Source organism: Peromyscus leucopus, chromosome 7 (genome assembly GCF_004664715.2).
Source record: "Peromyscus leucopus breed LL Stock chromosome 7, UCI_PerLeu_2.1, whole genome shotgun sequence".
In the NCBI taxonomy this organism is placed as follows: domain Eukaryota; kingdom Metazoa; phylum Chordata; class Mammalia; order Rodentia; family Cricetidae; genus Peromyscus; species Peromyscus leucopus.
The window spans coordinates 115,794,398-115,811,546 of NC_051069.1; the positions used below are offsets into that span (position 1 = coordinate 115,794,398).

Sequence of the window (17,149 nt, forward strand, 5' to 3'; positions counted from 1 at the left end):
CACCACAGACACCAGAGCCAGGGCTCCCCATCTGCACCGCAGGCTCCAATTGGGTCCCATAAAGAGCCTTTCCAGCCTCACTCCATCCCTGGGGAGGTGGTCACTGTGAGCAGGAGAAGCAACCCTGGATGGACCTGACTCAGGGCAAGGGAGGGGACAAGCCACACTGGGCACAGAGAGGACAAAGGCCTGCACACTGTCAGCCCAGAGGGATGCAAAGAGCCAGGAATGGACCGGAAGAACTCTGAACATGGAGGAATAGCAACAGAACGTTCTAGAAAGACTAACCTATGCTCTGGTTCCCTGTGTCAAAGCCCCTCTGAGTAGGAAATGTATTTTTAAGGAAAAGGCAGGGCTGCCATAGATAGCTGGATGGATAGCTGGGTTGGTTGGGTCTCCACAGCGGGCAGATTCATTCTCCCATTCAAAACCTGAAATCACTGGACCACACAAATCCTTCCTGGGGTAGTAAAGTAAATGAAGGAGTCTTGGGGGGGGGTGGCTCAGTAGATAAAGCACTTGCCATGCAAGCAGAAGGATCAGAGTTGGGTCCCCCGAACTCATGAAGCCCGGGCAAATATGGCAGCCACCTGCAGTTCTAGCACTGAGGCAACAGAGATGGGAGCTGGGGTAGCCAGGAGCAAGCCAGCTAGCTAGACTAGCTGACTGGTGAGCTTGGGTTCGACTGGGAAGCACTGCTCAACAATAAAGGAGTGTACTTGAAGACATGCAACATGCGAGTGGGGCCTCTACAGGTATGCACACACATGTGCCCGTACCCCTTAATTACACACTGCATACACAGAGTACAGTAACGTCGAACTGGCTGGGTGAGATGACAGGCTAAACCAGCAAAGAAGTCAGAACAAAAGCAACAAAAAATGTGCTTACACCATAGAGACAGAGGAAGTGTCTCAGTGGTCCACGGAATGGAAGGATATTGGAAAGACTGTGTGCAGAGAAGTCGAGCAATTGCAGATGCACAGCAAGCCAGCAAGGGGAGACAGAAGTGCCCCCCCTCCAGAAGCACTTAGTGTGACACGCTGTGGGGTGCCAGTGGACACGGGCAGGGCATGAAGACATAGTAAACTGAGTGGGGTGCAGACGTGGCAGCAAAGGCCTCCGCAGCAGTGTGGGCACACCCGTGATAGTAGGGAGAAGGCCCAAGAGAGTGGCAGGTGACTCAGAACAGCTACGCAGGCCACCAAAGTGGCAGTCAGGCTGCCACTTTTAAAAGATACAGGCTAAATTGCATTCACACTCTCTACCCTTTCGAATTGCTTCTTTTCATTCCTGCCTCCTCTTTTCTGTTTTCCTCTCACTAAGAACACAGGTTGGTCTGGGTGTGGTGACCTCTGTGGTCTCCCGAGAGCAGGGATATCGTTCATCATGTGACTGCATACCTTTACACCTCTCTGTTCAGCCAACTTTTAGCCAAGGCTTCCCCCTCCCCCACTTTGCCCCCAACCATTCCCTCTTTGCATGGTTCCCTCCCCTACCTTTCCTTCAACTGAATACCAGCCACCAGTCTCTCCCTGAGTTTGGTTTTTCCTTTCCACCCAAACCCAAAGTCACTAACAGTTATTACACTCCCATCAGTGACCCTTGCTTCCTCAGTGGTTGGTGCTCACGGGGGACTGCCTATGACTGCACTTTCACCACAGGCTCATGTCTTTAATAATGACTTTCTCCAGATAATAGTCTAATAGCAGGTGTGTACTGGGGGGACCATGCCAGAACAACCCATTCAACACAAATACTCTCTGAAAGAATAAAAGTGATTTTAAAAATAAATATTTAAAAAAAAAAACTCAACCAATGACTGAACTCAAAATATTCAAGTCAGGCAGTGATGGCACATGCCTTTAATCCCAGCACTCAGGAGGCAGAGACAGGTAGATCTCTGAGTTTGAGGCCAGCCTGGTCTACAGAGTGAGTTCTAGGACAGCCAGGGCTACACAGAGAAATTGTCTTGAAAAACCAAAAAAAAAAAAAAAAAAAAAAAAAAAAAAAAAAAAAAAAAAAAAAAAAAAAGATATGAAAGTCCCAGTGCAAAACCACAAGTAACATGAATGAAAACCAAGGCAACATCACTTCCCCCAAATTACTAGTCATCCTACAGCAGTGACCTCCTCCAAGGGTGAATTAGATGAACTCCCAGACAAAGAATCCAAAAGACTGATTGCATGCTCAAAGAAATCAAAGATAAAAATAAACTCCTTAGTGAGTTCCAGGAGAGCACAAACAGCTTCATGAAATAAGAAAGCCATCTCTACAGAAGGATCCTTGAGGAACTCCTTCAGACTGAAGAGAAAAATAAATACACACATGAAGCCACAGAAAAGAATTAGCAACATCTGAATAAGCAAGAAAGGAATAGGAAAACAAACACCACAGAGTCGCCATGACAGGACTTAATATACAACTTTCAATAAAAAAAATTATTAATGGTCTCAATTCCCCAATCAAAAGACAGACTATTGAATTAAAAATCAGGATATATTTATTTGCTGTCTTCAAAAAACACATCTCACCATAAAAGACAGATAGATACTACCTGGGCATGGTAGGATGGAAAAGGTACTCCACACAAATGGAAGAAGGAAGCAAGCAAGCATCACTGTTTTAATCACTGACAAATTAGACTTCAGGTCTAAACAAATAAGAGAAGCCAGCGGTAGTGGTGCACACCTTTAACTCCAGCACTTGGGAGGCAGAGTGAGCCAGCCTGGTCTACAGAGTGAGTTCCAGGACAGCCAGGGCTGCTGTACAGAGAAATCCTGTCTGGAAAAATAAATAATAGTGAAAAATTTTAAAAAGAGTTAAAGAAGGTTACCTTCTACTGACCAAGGAGAACAATCCATCAAGAGGACATTGCAATTCTAAACATAAGCACCAAACACAGGGACATCTGGTTTCATTAAACAAATACAGCTAGACATAAAGCCACAGGTTAGTTCCAGCACAATAGTGGGTAACTTCAATAGCTCACTCTCACAGCAGGCGATTCCCTGCAAAAACCAGAGAAACATCTGAAATAAGTGACATCACAGGGCAAATGGACTTAATATACATCTACCAATCATTCTATCAAAACACTTCAAAATACATGTTCTTGGCAGCCCATGGAACTTTCTCCAAAATCAGTTATACTGTTAGGACATAAAGCAAGTCTTAACAAATGTAGCAAAATTGAAATAATCCATCGTATTCTATCAATCACAGTGAAATAAAACAGATCAAAATAAACTGGAGGATATGCTTTAATTGGTGGATATTAAACAACATACTATTGAATAATGAATTAGTCATTGAAGAAATCATGAAGGAACTCAAAACATACCTAAACCCAAATGAAAATGAAAATACAACATACTAAAGTCCATAGGACATAATGAAAGCAGTCTTATGAAGGGGGTTTATAGTTCTATGTGCCTATGTTAAGAAATCAGAAAAAGCTGGGTGGTGGTGGCACATGCCTTTAATCCTAGCACTCAGGAGGCAGAGCCACGCGGATCTCTGTGAGTTCAAGGCCAGCCTTGTCTACAGAGCGAGATCCAGGTCAGGCACCAAAACTACACTGAGAAACTCTGTCTTGAAAAAAGAAAGAAAAAGAGAGAGAGAAGAAGAAAGAAAAAGAGAGAGAGAGAAAGAAAAAGAAGGAAAGAAAGAAAGAAAAAGAAATCAGAAAAAGGAGTATTCATTTAAACTGAATATAAATGTTGGATTGTCAACCTTCAGGTGGCACTAGTTTTGAACTGTGCTGCTTTCTGGGTGTCACTGGGATTGCAGAACCCCCCTCTGCAGAGGAGCTGGACTCCTTCAAATACAGTGACCTGCAGAATTTAGTCAAAGGCTGGGCCTCAGGCTAACCTGAGGGCAGACAAGTTGTTCAGAGCCCTGAAAGCCCACCTGAATCCAGAAACAATGAAAGAAAAAAAACAGGATGAAAGTCAGCCTTCTGCAGTCTCCTGCGAGGAGACTGAGATATTAACAGGGAGGAGCAAGCTGAGAGGGAACCAGCTGGTCATGTCATCAAAATGAGGAAGTACAAGACAGGCCATGGAATTCCTAACTCACAGGATCATTCTGAGGTAAAAAGAAGTGATCCTACTACATTCCAGAGTCAAGAAAAGCAGGAAAATCAAGTCCTCAGAACTACCACAAGAGTTTTTTCTCTGCCAGACCAGAGCCAAGGAGACCCAAGCACAGCTTCCTCAGAAAGAAGTGAGATTAAATGACATTAAGATTCAAAGAGGTCTCTCTGCACAGATGGGCTTTCCAAACTTGGGAACAATAAAAAAAATTGCAGCCGCTACACCAAACTTAGGCTTCATGAGGCTCGTTTTAACAAAATGGAATCAGTTGATGTCTACACTGTGGAACACGTAAAGAACTGAAGCCTCTTGACAGTAAGGGATAGTGGCCCCAGTTCCACCGAGAGGAAGACTGTCCTGTGCTCCTGACAGGCCGCAGCTGCCACAAGGCCAGCCCCATGGCCCTCAAAGTCATGGTACTTTGTGGCTGAAGGGGTCAGATGCTCACTCTGTGCTTTCCACAACTAAAATGAATGTCGGGTTCACAGCTGCTTCTAAAGATAATGAACATTAGGGTCCACTGACCACGCCTCCAGCCAGAAAGTCTCCATCTGTGACCGGCCCTACCTGGGAGTGCTTTCAGAAGGGCAGGCTCTGTTCAGGACACCCAAGTTACAGACTCCTGAGGACTTCTCCTGCGATTCTTACCATTCAAGTTGACAGCTGAACCAACACAGGCTCCATCCAGACCCTCTGAGAAACCAGTAATTGATCTCAAAGCAAGGCTGTCTCATCCCCACAACGACAAGCCACACAAAGGAAAGCTGAAAGCTTGGGGGCAATCCAGAGAGAACACTTCTCGGAATGTATGTGTAAGCAGAGTTAGCCTCCCCGGGAAAAATTACAAACCCTCATCTCCAGAGCATGGAGGAACAGAAGGAGCCAAGCATGAACAGACAGAGAGGGACCTGAAGGCTTTGGAAACCCCAAGAAACCTGCTTGAAGCCCAGGAGTCCTGTCGAGTCCTCTACTCCCAACTCCTGTCCTTTTGCAAACATTTATGCTCCTCTTGCCTTTAGCCAAAAGGGCTTTTTCTACCGTGCCTTTTGGTCATAATTTGTGGAACGTCTGTTCTTGTGTGCCATCGCTCTGAGAATACATTCTCACATTAAAGCCCATAACTAAAGTGGTTTTCACTCAATGTTCCACTCTAAGAGACCTGTCCTCTGGGTTCTTAATGTAGGTTTTGCATGTCAAGGTCCTGCTAGTTCTAACAGAGACAACCTGCATCCTTTCTGGACAAGAGCATTTCCCTCATGGCAGCAAGCCATAGCAGAAGCTTAGCAAGAATATGAGTGAGATAAAGTTCACAGGAAAAGGGAGGCTGGGGAGGCCACCTCTTTGTTCACTAGTCTGGAAAATCTAAGAATCTCATGGAAACCTTACTGAGTTGGTTATGGATCAATATTTTATCAAGGTGAAAATGTTTTAGCTTATAAGAGACTTGTTCAGATCATTTCATTAATTGCTACCTGTTACTTAATATTCTCAAAATAGAATTCCTCGGCCTTTTCTGCTTGCTAAATGAAAGCCACAGGGCAGAGGGTGTGCCTCATGGGCTGTACAGCACTTGTCTACCACACACCAGACCCTAAATTTGATCCCTGGTACCACCAAAAACAAAACTGAGAACAGCTGCTGTAAACTCTCAGATTTAAACTTTACTAGTTGTAGGAGGAGAGGAGAGCGGCTAAGCATAGCTCTTTGGTTTTTGCTCTGAGTTTGAGTAGAGATTGAGTTGTGTGTAATGCTTATGATTTTCATAAATGATTTTTTTTCTTACTGTGGAAAAATTATCAGAAAGAGGAGCTGGAGAGACAGCCATAGTTAGGAGCACAGACTGCTCTTGCAGAGGACCTGAGTTTAGTTCCCAGCACCCATGCAGGCAGCAGCTCACGTTTACCTGTAACTTCATCTCCATGGAATCTGATGCCCCCTTCTGGCCCCATAGGCACTGCACTCACTTTGCACATAATCCCACACACATTAAATAATTTAAAATCTTTTTTTAAATCAGAAAAAAGCCAGGAGGTGGTGATGTATGCCTTTAATCCTACACTCAGGAGGCAGAGGCAGGCAGATCTTTGTGAGTTTGAGGACAGCCTGTTCTACAAAGTGAGTTCCATGACAGCCAGGACTACACACAGAAACCCTGTCTCGAAAAACAAAAACAAAACAAAACAAAAAACAAAAAACGAAACAAAATTCAGAAAAAAATTGGAAAGGTAACTCAGTAAAATGTTTGCCTCACAAGCGTGAGGACCTGAGTTCAACCCTCCAGAACCCATGGCTTGTCTGTTTGTTTTTTTAAAAGCCCATTTAAGAAGATGTGGTAGTTTAGATTGTAAATCTAAACATTGATAGAGGAGATAGAGACAAAAGGATCCCCAGGGCTGCTCACAACCTTCTTAACTCCAGTTCCAGGGGATCTAAAACCCCTCTTCTGGTCTCCACAGGCACTGCATACACATGGTGAACAGACATACACAGAGGCAAAACACTCAAACACATAAAATAAAATCTCATAAAACTAAATCTCCCAACCAAAGAAAGTCCAGGTCTATATGGATTCACTGTTGAATTCTACCAGACCTTCAAAGGAGAGCTAACACCAAGGTTTCTCCAACTAGTCCATAAAATTGGAAATGAAGGAACAGTATCAAACTCTGTATGAAGCCAGTATTATCCTGATACTAGAACCAGATAAAGACATAACAAAAGGAAGAACCATATAAACCAATTTCTCTGATGAACATAGATACAGAAATTCCCAATAAAATACCTAACCAAATTCAAGAGCACATCAAGGAGAGTGGAGTGATAGAACAGTAGTTAAGAGCACTTGCTGCTCTTCCAGAGGATCCAAGTTCAGATTCCAGCATCCACATTCAGCAGCTCATAGCCACCTGGCCTCCAGGAGGACCTGTTCACACATGGCAAACACAGATATATATGTACACGTATATAAAAAATATTTTTAAAACACTATGGTGGCTTGAATGAACATGGCCCCCATAGGCTCATATGTTTGAATGCTTGGTCCCCAGTTAGTGGAACTGTTTGGTAAGGATTAGGAGGTATGGCCTTATTGGATGAGGTATGTTACTGGAGTGGGATTTGAGTTTCAAAGTCCCACACCCAGGTTCAGCCTCTGTCTCTTTGCCTGCTGCCTGTGGATCATGATATAAAGCTCTCAACCTCATGCCTACCTCTTGTATAATATTAGAGGGACCAGCCTTAATACCATACATCCCAGGGGCTCAGGAGAGAGACTACGAATAGTGAGGACTATTTTCGGGAAATAGAATCTCAGCACACAGAGCTCTTAGTTCATTCACTTTAATTCCTCTGGGATAACATCCTATTTACACAGCTTCAGTTCTGTTCTCGTGCCTAGCTCCTTTCTTGCCTGATTTCTCTCTATGTTTATCTACTGCTCCCTCTAAGTTCTATCTTAATTCTCTCGTCTTAATTCTGCCTCATCTAGGTCCTTTTCATCTTGTTCTTACCCAGCTAGTACTTCCCCATCTGACTCTTCCTCATCTTCCATCTCGTCCACACGTTCTCTCTGGTCAAAATCCTCCTTATCCTTTTCCGTTCTCCATGTTCCTCCTAAGTCTCCTAGAAATCCAGTTACAAACCCAAGCAATAGCAATCCCCTGGTCAAGCAAGGTCATCAAGCTTGAATTCTATGGGGTCATAAAGGCAGGTAAGAATTTTTCTCAGGCAGTGACCACCAGGCTTCTAGGGTCAAATGGAGGGGCAATAAGAATCACATAGAGGGGCAGTAATTGTTAATTATCATTTGCAATCCAAAAGGGAAATGACTAATGAATTAACTAAATTTGGGTAATATCTAAGAAGAGGGATCTTATGTGCTCAACTATAATCTTAAACATGATTGGTAAAAAATGTCAAATCTATAGGTTGCTAGGTCAATGGGAGAAAATAAAACTGTCTTCTTTTTTCCTGTGGCTCCTATCTGTCCAAGCTATCTGCCGTTTTTCTGCAGGGTGGGGGAAGGTGTGCTCGGTTGCTAGGCAACTTGTGTACAGCTAGATACCTCTGGGAGATCTGGAACTAGAGGTAAGATTTGGGAAAGGAGGAAGTTAAGCTTAATTGGAATAGCTGCCAGTCTTTCTCAAAGAGGTAGTCTGGACACTTAGGTCTGTTCTTAGAGAGTACAGAGGTATCTCTGATAAGGTACTTTCCTCCATCTGGGGATGGACCTGGCCAGATACTGCCAATGATGATAATTACAGGGAGGCTTGAACTGGGGTTCTGGCTGTGCATAGCTGTCAGGGCACAAGGTTATCTAGATATTCCTTTAGTAGAGGAGAAATGGTGCCCAATAAATGATGGGAAAGCTACAATAGCACACAAGAAACTCATAGCAGGAAACGGCTGATAATCAAAAGCCAAATATCACCAAGACTCCTTGAGCCTCAGCTTGACCTCTGGAAGGCCCTTGGCTTCTTCCAGGTATTAACTTTGTCATAATCAGCTGAAATCCTACTTTGTATATTCTTTGAAGCTTGCAGCATCTAACTACCTGCTGCTATGCTTCTGGCCATGAAAATCATTGACTAACCTTCTGAAATTGTAAGCAAGCCCCCAGTGAAATGCTTTCTTTTATAAGAGTTGCCTTGGTCATGGTGTCTTTTCATAACAATAGAGGTGTAACTAAGACAAACACAGAAAAAAAATCACAATTATCAGGCTGGCTTTATTCCAGAAATGAAGAATTGTTCAACATACACAAGTAGGCAGATATAATACATCACATAACCAGATGCAAGGACAGAAATTACATGGTCATCTCAATTGATGTAGACAAGGCTTTTGATAACAATCCAACATCTCTTCATGATAAAAAGCCTCAAATAAATTGGGAATAGAAAGAATGTATCTCAATTTAATAAAGGCTATAGCCAGCTATACTTGATGGGCAAAACTTCAAAGCATTTTCACTAAAGTCAGGAACAAGACAAAGCTGCCCATTTGTTCCATTCTTATTCAACAAGTGGTAGAAGGAATTCAATTGAAATAAGAAGGAAGAATTTAAAGTATTCTTACTTGCAGATGTGATTTTACTTAAGAGACCCTAAAGATTTCACCAAGAAATTCTTAGAAATGAGGAATAATGTCTACAAAGTGGCAAGATACAAAATTAGCATATAAAATTAATAGTAATAGACGGTCTCAGTTACTTTTCCATTGCTGTGATAAAACACCATGACCAAGGCAACTTATTGCTATGGAATAATTCTTTTCTACACTATGAATATGTATTACTTTCATTGGTTAATAAAGAGCTGACGGGCTGGTAGCTGGGTAGGAAGTTAGGCGGGAAAGCCAAACTGAGAATGCTGGGAAGGAGAAAGGCAGAGTCAGGAATTGCCAGCTAGATTCAGAGGAAGCAAGATGAGAATTTCGTACTGAGAAAAAGTACCAAGCCACATGGCTAAACATAGATAAGAATTATGGGTTAATTTAAGTGTAAGAGCTAGTTAGTAATAAACCTGAGCTGCCAGCCAAGCATTTATAAGTCACATTAAGCCTCTGAGTGGTTATTCGGTAACTGGCAGGCAGAAGAGAACCGTCCATTTACAACTTATTTTTAAAAAAAAAAAGCATTTAATTTAGGGCTTGCAGTTTCAAAGGGTTAGAATCCATGATAGCAGAACAAAAGCCAGGTGGCAGTAACAGCTAAGAGAACATCTTGACCCACAGGAGGAGGCAGAGAGAGCTAACTGAGAATGGCTTGGGCTTTTGAAACCTCAAAGCCCAACCCTAGTGACACACCTCCTCCAACAAGGCCACACCTCCTAATCCTTCTCAAACAGTTCCAGCTATCTGGGGACCAAGTATTCAAACATATGTACCTATGAGGGTCATTTAAACCACCACACACACTAAAAACTAAATCAGAGAAACCCATTCACAATCACCCCCCATTGCAAAAAAAAAAGAAAAAAAAAACACTCAGAAGAAATCAGACCAAGAAATAAAAGATATCTACAATGAAAACCTTACAACACTAAAGGAAGAAAGAGAGGCAGACACTACAAGATAGAAAGACTTCTCATGCTCATGGTTTGGAAGAATTGACATTGTAAAAATGGCTATCTTACCAAAAGTAACCTAAAGATTCAATGCAATTTCATCAAAATTTGATGCCATTCTTCACAGAAATAGAAAAGATCTGAAAATTCATTAAGAAACACAAAAGACCTCACATAGACCAAGCAAAATTGAATAAAATAAGAGCGATGTTGGGGGAACCTCCATACCTGACTTCAAGTTACACTCCAGATCCATAGTAAACAGTATGGCACTGGCGTTAAAGCATGCTGTAGACTGTGGGAGAGAATAGAAGATCCAGGTATGAACAAACGCAACGACAGCAACTTGGTTTTTGACAAAGAGGCCAAAAACACACATTGGGAAAAGGCTCCCTCAATAAATGGTGATGGAAAACTTGATAGCTACATGTGGAAGTATGAAGGCAGATCCTTGTCGCCTGTGATGAGCAAAAGCCAGCTCCAAAAAGATCAGAGACCTTAATGTACTACCTGAAAAACTGCAGAAAACACTTCACGATGTGGGTGAGGACCTTCAGGGTAAGAGTCCAGTCACTGGGGAAATAAGGAAACAATGGCTGAAACAGGACCTGTGAAGTTAAAACAATTCTGTACAACAAAGGACATGGGTAATCAAGTGAAGAAACAGAGTACAGAATGGGAGAAAATCTTCATCGGCTACATATTTGACAGAGATTGGTATTTAGAATATACAAAGAACTAAAGAAAACTCAAATTTAAAAAGAACTAATTTACAGAACAGTGAGTTTGCAAAAGAAGAAATAAAAATAGCCAATAAATGTTTTTAAACATATTCAACATCCTTAGCCATCAGGGAAATTCAAATTAAAACCACTATGATATCCCCCTTAACCCAGTCAGAATAATAGCTCAGGAAGGGTGCCAAGAGATGCTCTAAGGGAGAGAGGGGTGAGCCAACAACAGGACACATGTGATATGAAAATAGAAAGGGGAATATTAGAGCAGGGAAGATTTACGTGGATTAGAAGAGGGAGGGTAGAGGAAGGTAAAAAACTAAATATAGGGCTGGAGAGATGGCCCAGTGGTTAAGAGCACTTGCTGCTCTTCCAGAGGACCCAGGTTCAATTCCCAGCACCCACATGGCAGCTCACAACTGTCTGTAATTCCAGTTCCAGGGGGTCTGACACCCTTACACCAATGCACATAAAATAAAGTTAAAAAATATTCTAAAGAAAAAAAAACTAAATATATTTGAAAATCCCATAAAGAAACCAAAGCCCGCGTCCTGTCCCAGAGCAGCTCTTAACTACGAGGCCATGTCTCCAGCCCCCTGTTCTTTCAACCTTTTGTGGAGGATCACTACAGGTAACCCTGCACAGACACCCTTCTGTCCAGGAGCTCTTGTTTCTGCAAGGTGGTGCAGGAAGGGCTACATTGTTCTGTTTGCCTTAAAGAGCCAGCCTGTGCACAGGCTTATCAGTCTTTCTATGGGGCCAAGCACCTGAGACCTCTTGGGTGTTACAACTTTATCTTGGTAATTTAAAATATAATTTACCTTAATTTTTAAAAATTTCAACATAGGCCACAAGAAGCATAAACATGTAAAATAAATTATATGGTTATGATTGAAAATACCTGAGACTGTTCAGTTAATTCCAAATCTATAAATGGAACATGATCCTTATCAGAACTCTAAAATATTTAAAAAATCTGACCAGTGATTGTGAGAAGACTGCTTGCCAAAAAGAGAAAAAGAAAAAGTATAATTTGTTTTTTCAAAGAATTGATGGGGTGGGGTTGGGGATTTAGCTCAGTGGTAGAGCGCTTGCCTAGCAAGCGCAAGGCCCTGGGTTCGGTTCTCAGCTCTGGGGGGGAAAAAAAAAAAGAATTGATAGGATATTTGAGCCCAGCTTGGTCTACAGAGTAAGCTCTAGGACAACCAAGGCTACACAGAGAAACCCTGTCCTGAAAACCCTCCCCCACCCCTACCCCCCTAAAAAAGCCAGGTGGTGGTGGTGCATGCCTTTAATTCCAGTACGAGGCAGGTGGATCTCTGTGAGTTCAAGGCCAGTCTGGTCTACAGAGTGAGTTCCAGGACAGCCAGAGCTACAGAGAAACCCTGTCTCAGAATGTGCCCCCCCCCCCAAAAAAAAGAACTGATAAGCTAGAAGGCTTCAGGCAGCCTCCATTTCCTACAGGTTACTCAGGTCAGCACTTACCATGCTGTGGACTGTGCTTGTCTCGTACCTGCCGTGCATCTTGTAAGCCTGTAAGGTGTCTGTCATCCACATGGGAGCATGCCTGGTGTCTTCCACAGAATGGTGCTCCGTAAGTGGTTGTAGAATCAGTCAATACCAGGCCAGGGAGACTAGAGAGGAAAAGCAGGCAGCACTAACTACTGTCGTGCTAGCTTGGGTGGGTAAGAGCTGCATGAGATGAGCCAGGAAACTCCTGATTTTCCTCAAACTATAGAGCCCAAATGGTTGCTCCTGACAGACCGGGGTAGGTGTCTAGAAGAATCATCTCTACAGGAAAGAAGAAACCTGGAGGATCCAAGGAGAGGGGAGAAGATGATACCAGAGACAACTTTCAACACATAACCTACAGAATGACATCAATAAATAATAACTACCTTTTTAAATATTTTATTTTCATGTGTTTGAACCTTTTGCTGCATGCATCTGTGCATGCATGTAGTGCCCATGGAGGCCAGAAGAGGGTGTTGGATCCTCATCCTCTGGAACTGGAGTTACAGATGGTTGTGAACTGTCATGTGAGTGATGGGAATCAAACCTGGGTCCTCTGCAAAATAGCCAGTGCTTTTAACTGCTCAGTCATCTCTCCAGCTCCAGGAGTACTTCTTTTTATTAAACTAGCATGTCAACAAAATCCAATAAAAACAGAGCTAAAATATAACAAACATTCAACCCACTGTTTACATTGAAAAGATTTCTCAGGCATAAGAGGTGGCTCAGTAGAGCACTTTAGAGCATGTGCAAGGTCCTGTGTTCCGTCCTCATCACCAGAATTTTCACAAATACAAATAAGACAATATCAAATAGAATGTAGCCACTTATAAAAGACATACTGCTAAGTGGTAAATTCATGCCCAATTGGGTTTTAAAAATGCAAAAATTGGTTAAAAAGAAAACTAGACATATATAGCAAAGTTTAAAAATATTTTGTTAAAATTTTATTTTATGTGTTTAGTTGAATGTATGTATGTACACCACATACAGGTCTGGTACCCAGAATGGTCAACAGAGAGCATCAGCACCCCTGGAACTGGAGTTACTGACAACTCTGAGCCACCATATGGGTACTAGGAATCAAATCCAGGTTCTCTGAGAGAGCAGCCATGCTCTTAGCCATTAAGCCATCTCTCCAGCCCCAAAGTTTTTAGACACAACCACGAGCTGGAAAAACTGTAAGGAATATTTGTGCTTCACAGACATGTTACTAAGTCAGGGAGCCTAACCAAAGGTTTTTTTTTTTTTTTTTTTTTTTTTTTTTTTTTTTTTTTTTTTTGGTTTTTTGAGACAGGGTTTCTCTGTGTAGCTTTGCGCCTTTCCTGGAACTCACTTGGTAGCCCAGGCTGGCCTCGAACTCACAAAGATCCGCCTGCCTCTGCCTCCCGAGTGCTGGGATTAAAGGCGTGCGCCACTACCGCCCGGCAGAAGAGCTTTTTTTTTTTTTTTTTTTTTTTTTTTTGGTTTTTCGAGACAGGGTTTCTCTGTGTAGCTTTGCGCCTTTCCTGGAGCTCGCTCACTTGGTAGCCCAGGCTGGCCTCGAACTCACAGAGATCCACCTGGCTCTGCCTCCCGAGTGCTGGGATTAAAGGCGTGCGCCACCACGCTGGGCTCTAACCAAAGGTTTTTAGTACCTCAAAAGACCCTTCTACGCTCTGCATAGGCTCCTGGAGTATTTCCATCAGCAGTCTTACTCAGCTGTGGACCCTGTATGCAGCACTACTGACCAGCAGGCAAGATGTGCTCACAGGGCTGGAGAGATGGCTCAGGGGTTAAGAGCACTGCTTGCTCTTCCAAAGGTCCTGAGTTCAATTCCCAGCACCCACATGGTGGCTCACAACCATCTGTAATGAGATCTGGTGCCCTCTTCTGGCCTGTGGGGATATGTATAGACAGAACAATGTATACATAATAAATAAATAAATCTTTAAAAAAAAAAAAAAATGATGTGCCCACAGGTGCAATAGCGGCAAGTCTGTTGGGGAGTAACCAACTGCTCTCTGATCAGACTGGAGACTCACTCCACAACAGAGAATCTGTATCTGGTGCTATACTCCATTCAAAAGCCCATAGACCCTGGGGGGGGGGCAACTGTTATTGTGCTAAATGGACATGATGTGACTATCCAGTTGCCTTTAAAGTCATCAGCGATAGTCAGAGAAGACTCTTTTTGTAATGGTTAGCAATAGCTGATCCCTGGTGCAGAGACTGAGTCAAAGTACTGAGAATAAATGACTCCTGAATGCCCAGCCATAAATGGGACATTGGAGAGAATTTTATAGCCAGGAAGGTGGGGTGAGAGGTGTGAAACACTGACCTCTGGGCATTACATGGCGGTTGTGCTTAAACTCACATGATCTCCACAAGGGGGCTGTCAATATCCTCTCCTGGAAAGGGAAGAATAGCTTATGGTGGTCCACTGCTCCCTGAAAACTTATAGGCAGTTAATGGTTGGTGGGGAGAGACATTTTCTTCAGTGGTATAGCCACTGGTAAGGTGCCCGTGATCTTGTAAACAACCCGAATGAACCTCATTGGACACAAACATGCACACATACACACACACAGAGAAGTAGGGTTAATTGGGAAGAGGAAAGGATTAGCAAGCAGGAATTGGAACAAGAAAGGGTGATAGGCTGGGCGGTGGTGGTGCATTCCTTTAATCCCAGCACTCGGGAGGCAGAGGCAGGCGGATCTCTGTGAGTTCGAGGCCAGCCTGGTCTCCAAAGCGAGTTCCAGGAAAGGCGTAAAGCTACACAGAGAAACACTGTCTCAAAAAACCAAAAAAGAAAAAAAAAAAGAAAGGGTGATAGGGTAAATATGATTGAAATATGTCATATGTAAAGATGTTATAATGAAACACATTTTATTATGTGTAATTAATATATGCTAATAATAACATTATAGGGAGACAAGATTTATTGTTGTTGGGGGGTTTTGTTCTTTTCTTGGGGGGGGGGCTGCCACCCAGCTCCCAAATAAATGCACACACAGAGGCTTATTATTACTTATGAATGCCTGGCCTTAGCTTGGCTTAGTTTCTAGCCAGCTTTCCCTAAATTATCCCATCTACCTTTTGACTCTGGGCTTTTCCTTTTCTCTGACTTCTGTAAATCTTACTCTTACTCCATAGCTTGCAGTGTAGCTGGGTGGCTGGCCACTGGAGTCATCCTCCTCCTCTGGCTACTAGATCTTCCATCTCTCCTCTCAGTTTTCTCCTTCCATTTATACTCTCTGCCTGCCAGTCCCACCTATCTTTTCTCCTGCCTTGCTATTGGCCATTTCTTTATTAGACCAAAAGGTGCTTTACACAGGCACAGTAACACAGCGTCACAGAGTTAAACAAATACAACATAAACAAAAATAGCACACCTTAAACCAATATTCTACTACAGACAAGCCAAAAAGAGCCACTCCTGGTGGCCCAAGCCGATAATCCTGGCTACTGAGGAGGCAGAGGTAGCAGGATCTCAAATTCAAATGAATTAAAGGACAGCTTGGCACCTTAGACTCTGGTTCCAAGCAAGACATTTTGAAAATGGGTGCTGAGAGCAAGGGATATAGTTTGGTGGTAGAGTGCTTGAGCAAGCACCTAACAACAAGCTTTCCTAACTATCAGTTCATAAAATAGAAGTAAATTTCATATACTCACAGATGGCATACTGACTTTTCTTCATATTAATAGCTAGTAAGTACTAGAGATGTGGAAAGGTATTCTATTGGAGTAGTGATAAAAGCCATAAATAGGAAATAAATTTAGTCAGAAACCTATTAAAGCTGTGTGAAGAAAGTATTAAGGTTTATTTAGTCAGAAAATTATAGAACCCTTACAAGGAAATTATAAAACCCTACTGGATAATCTAAAACATATTTTTACTAGATTTTAAAAATTTTATGTGCATGGTCTGGAGGCCAGAAGAGATCCCTGGAGCTAGTTACAGGCAGGTGTCAGCCATTAGACATGGGTGCTGGGAACCCAATTCTGGAAGATGAAGATGTGCTCTTAACCAACGAGCCATCTCTCCAGACCCCCCCAAAAATCATAAACAAATGGAAAACCATTTTCTATCCTCCTGGGAGCTTACTATCATAAAACTGCCAACACTCTCAAAATGTATTTAAAATTAATGCAATTATATTTTTAAACATAATTATAACCTAAATATATTTCCTCCTAGGAGAAAAAGCTTGGCGCTTGCGTTTACTGTTTGTACTATGTTCCATGGAGACTGATTAAAATAAAAATAATCTTGGAAACAAAATGAAGGTTTGTAGAGGCAGGGCTGGGGAGAAAGTGATTTTCCTCAGCAGGATAGGAAACCCCTAGATCTAAAACTGTTTAGCTTTTGTCAGTTGTGATGGCACCTACTTTTATTTCTAGTACTACTGAGGCCTGAGGCAGAGGCATGAGGATCTCTGTTAGTCTGAGGCCAGCCTGGTTAACATAGTGAGTTCTAGAATAGCTGTGGATACAGAGGAAAACCTCGTCTCAAAATAAAACAAAACAAACAACAGCAACAACAACAAAAAACACCCAACAACTACAAGTGTATCTTTCAAGAGACATCATAAATGGAGCCAAGAGCCAACCTATTAAAGTTCCAAAACTCAAGAGGTCTTGGGAACTTGGCCATACAGAAAGACTGGCCTATTAAAGTTCCAAAACTCAAGAAGTCTTGGGAACTTGGCCATACAGAAAGGCTGGCTCTTTAAGGCAAACAGAACAATGTAGCCCTTCC

At 42.5% G+C, this 17,149-nt stretch overlaps 1 pseudogene; it reads left to right on the plus strand.

The window, feature by feature from the left end:
* The first annotated feature begins 3,718 nt into the window (after positions 1-3,718).
* LOC114694104 lies at positions 3,719-4,611 on the plus strand (annotated as a pseudogene).
* Positions 4,612-17,149: the final 12,538 nt, after the last annotated feature.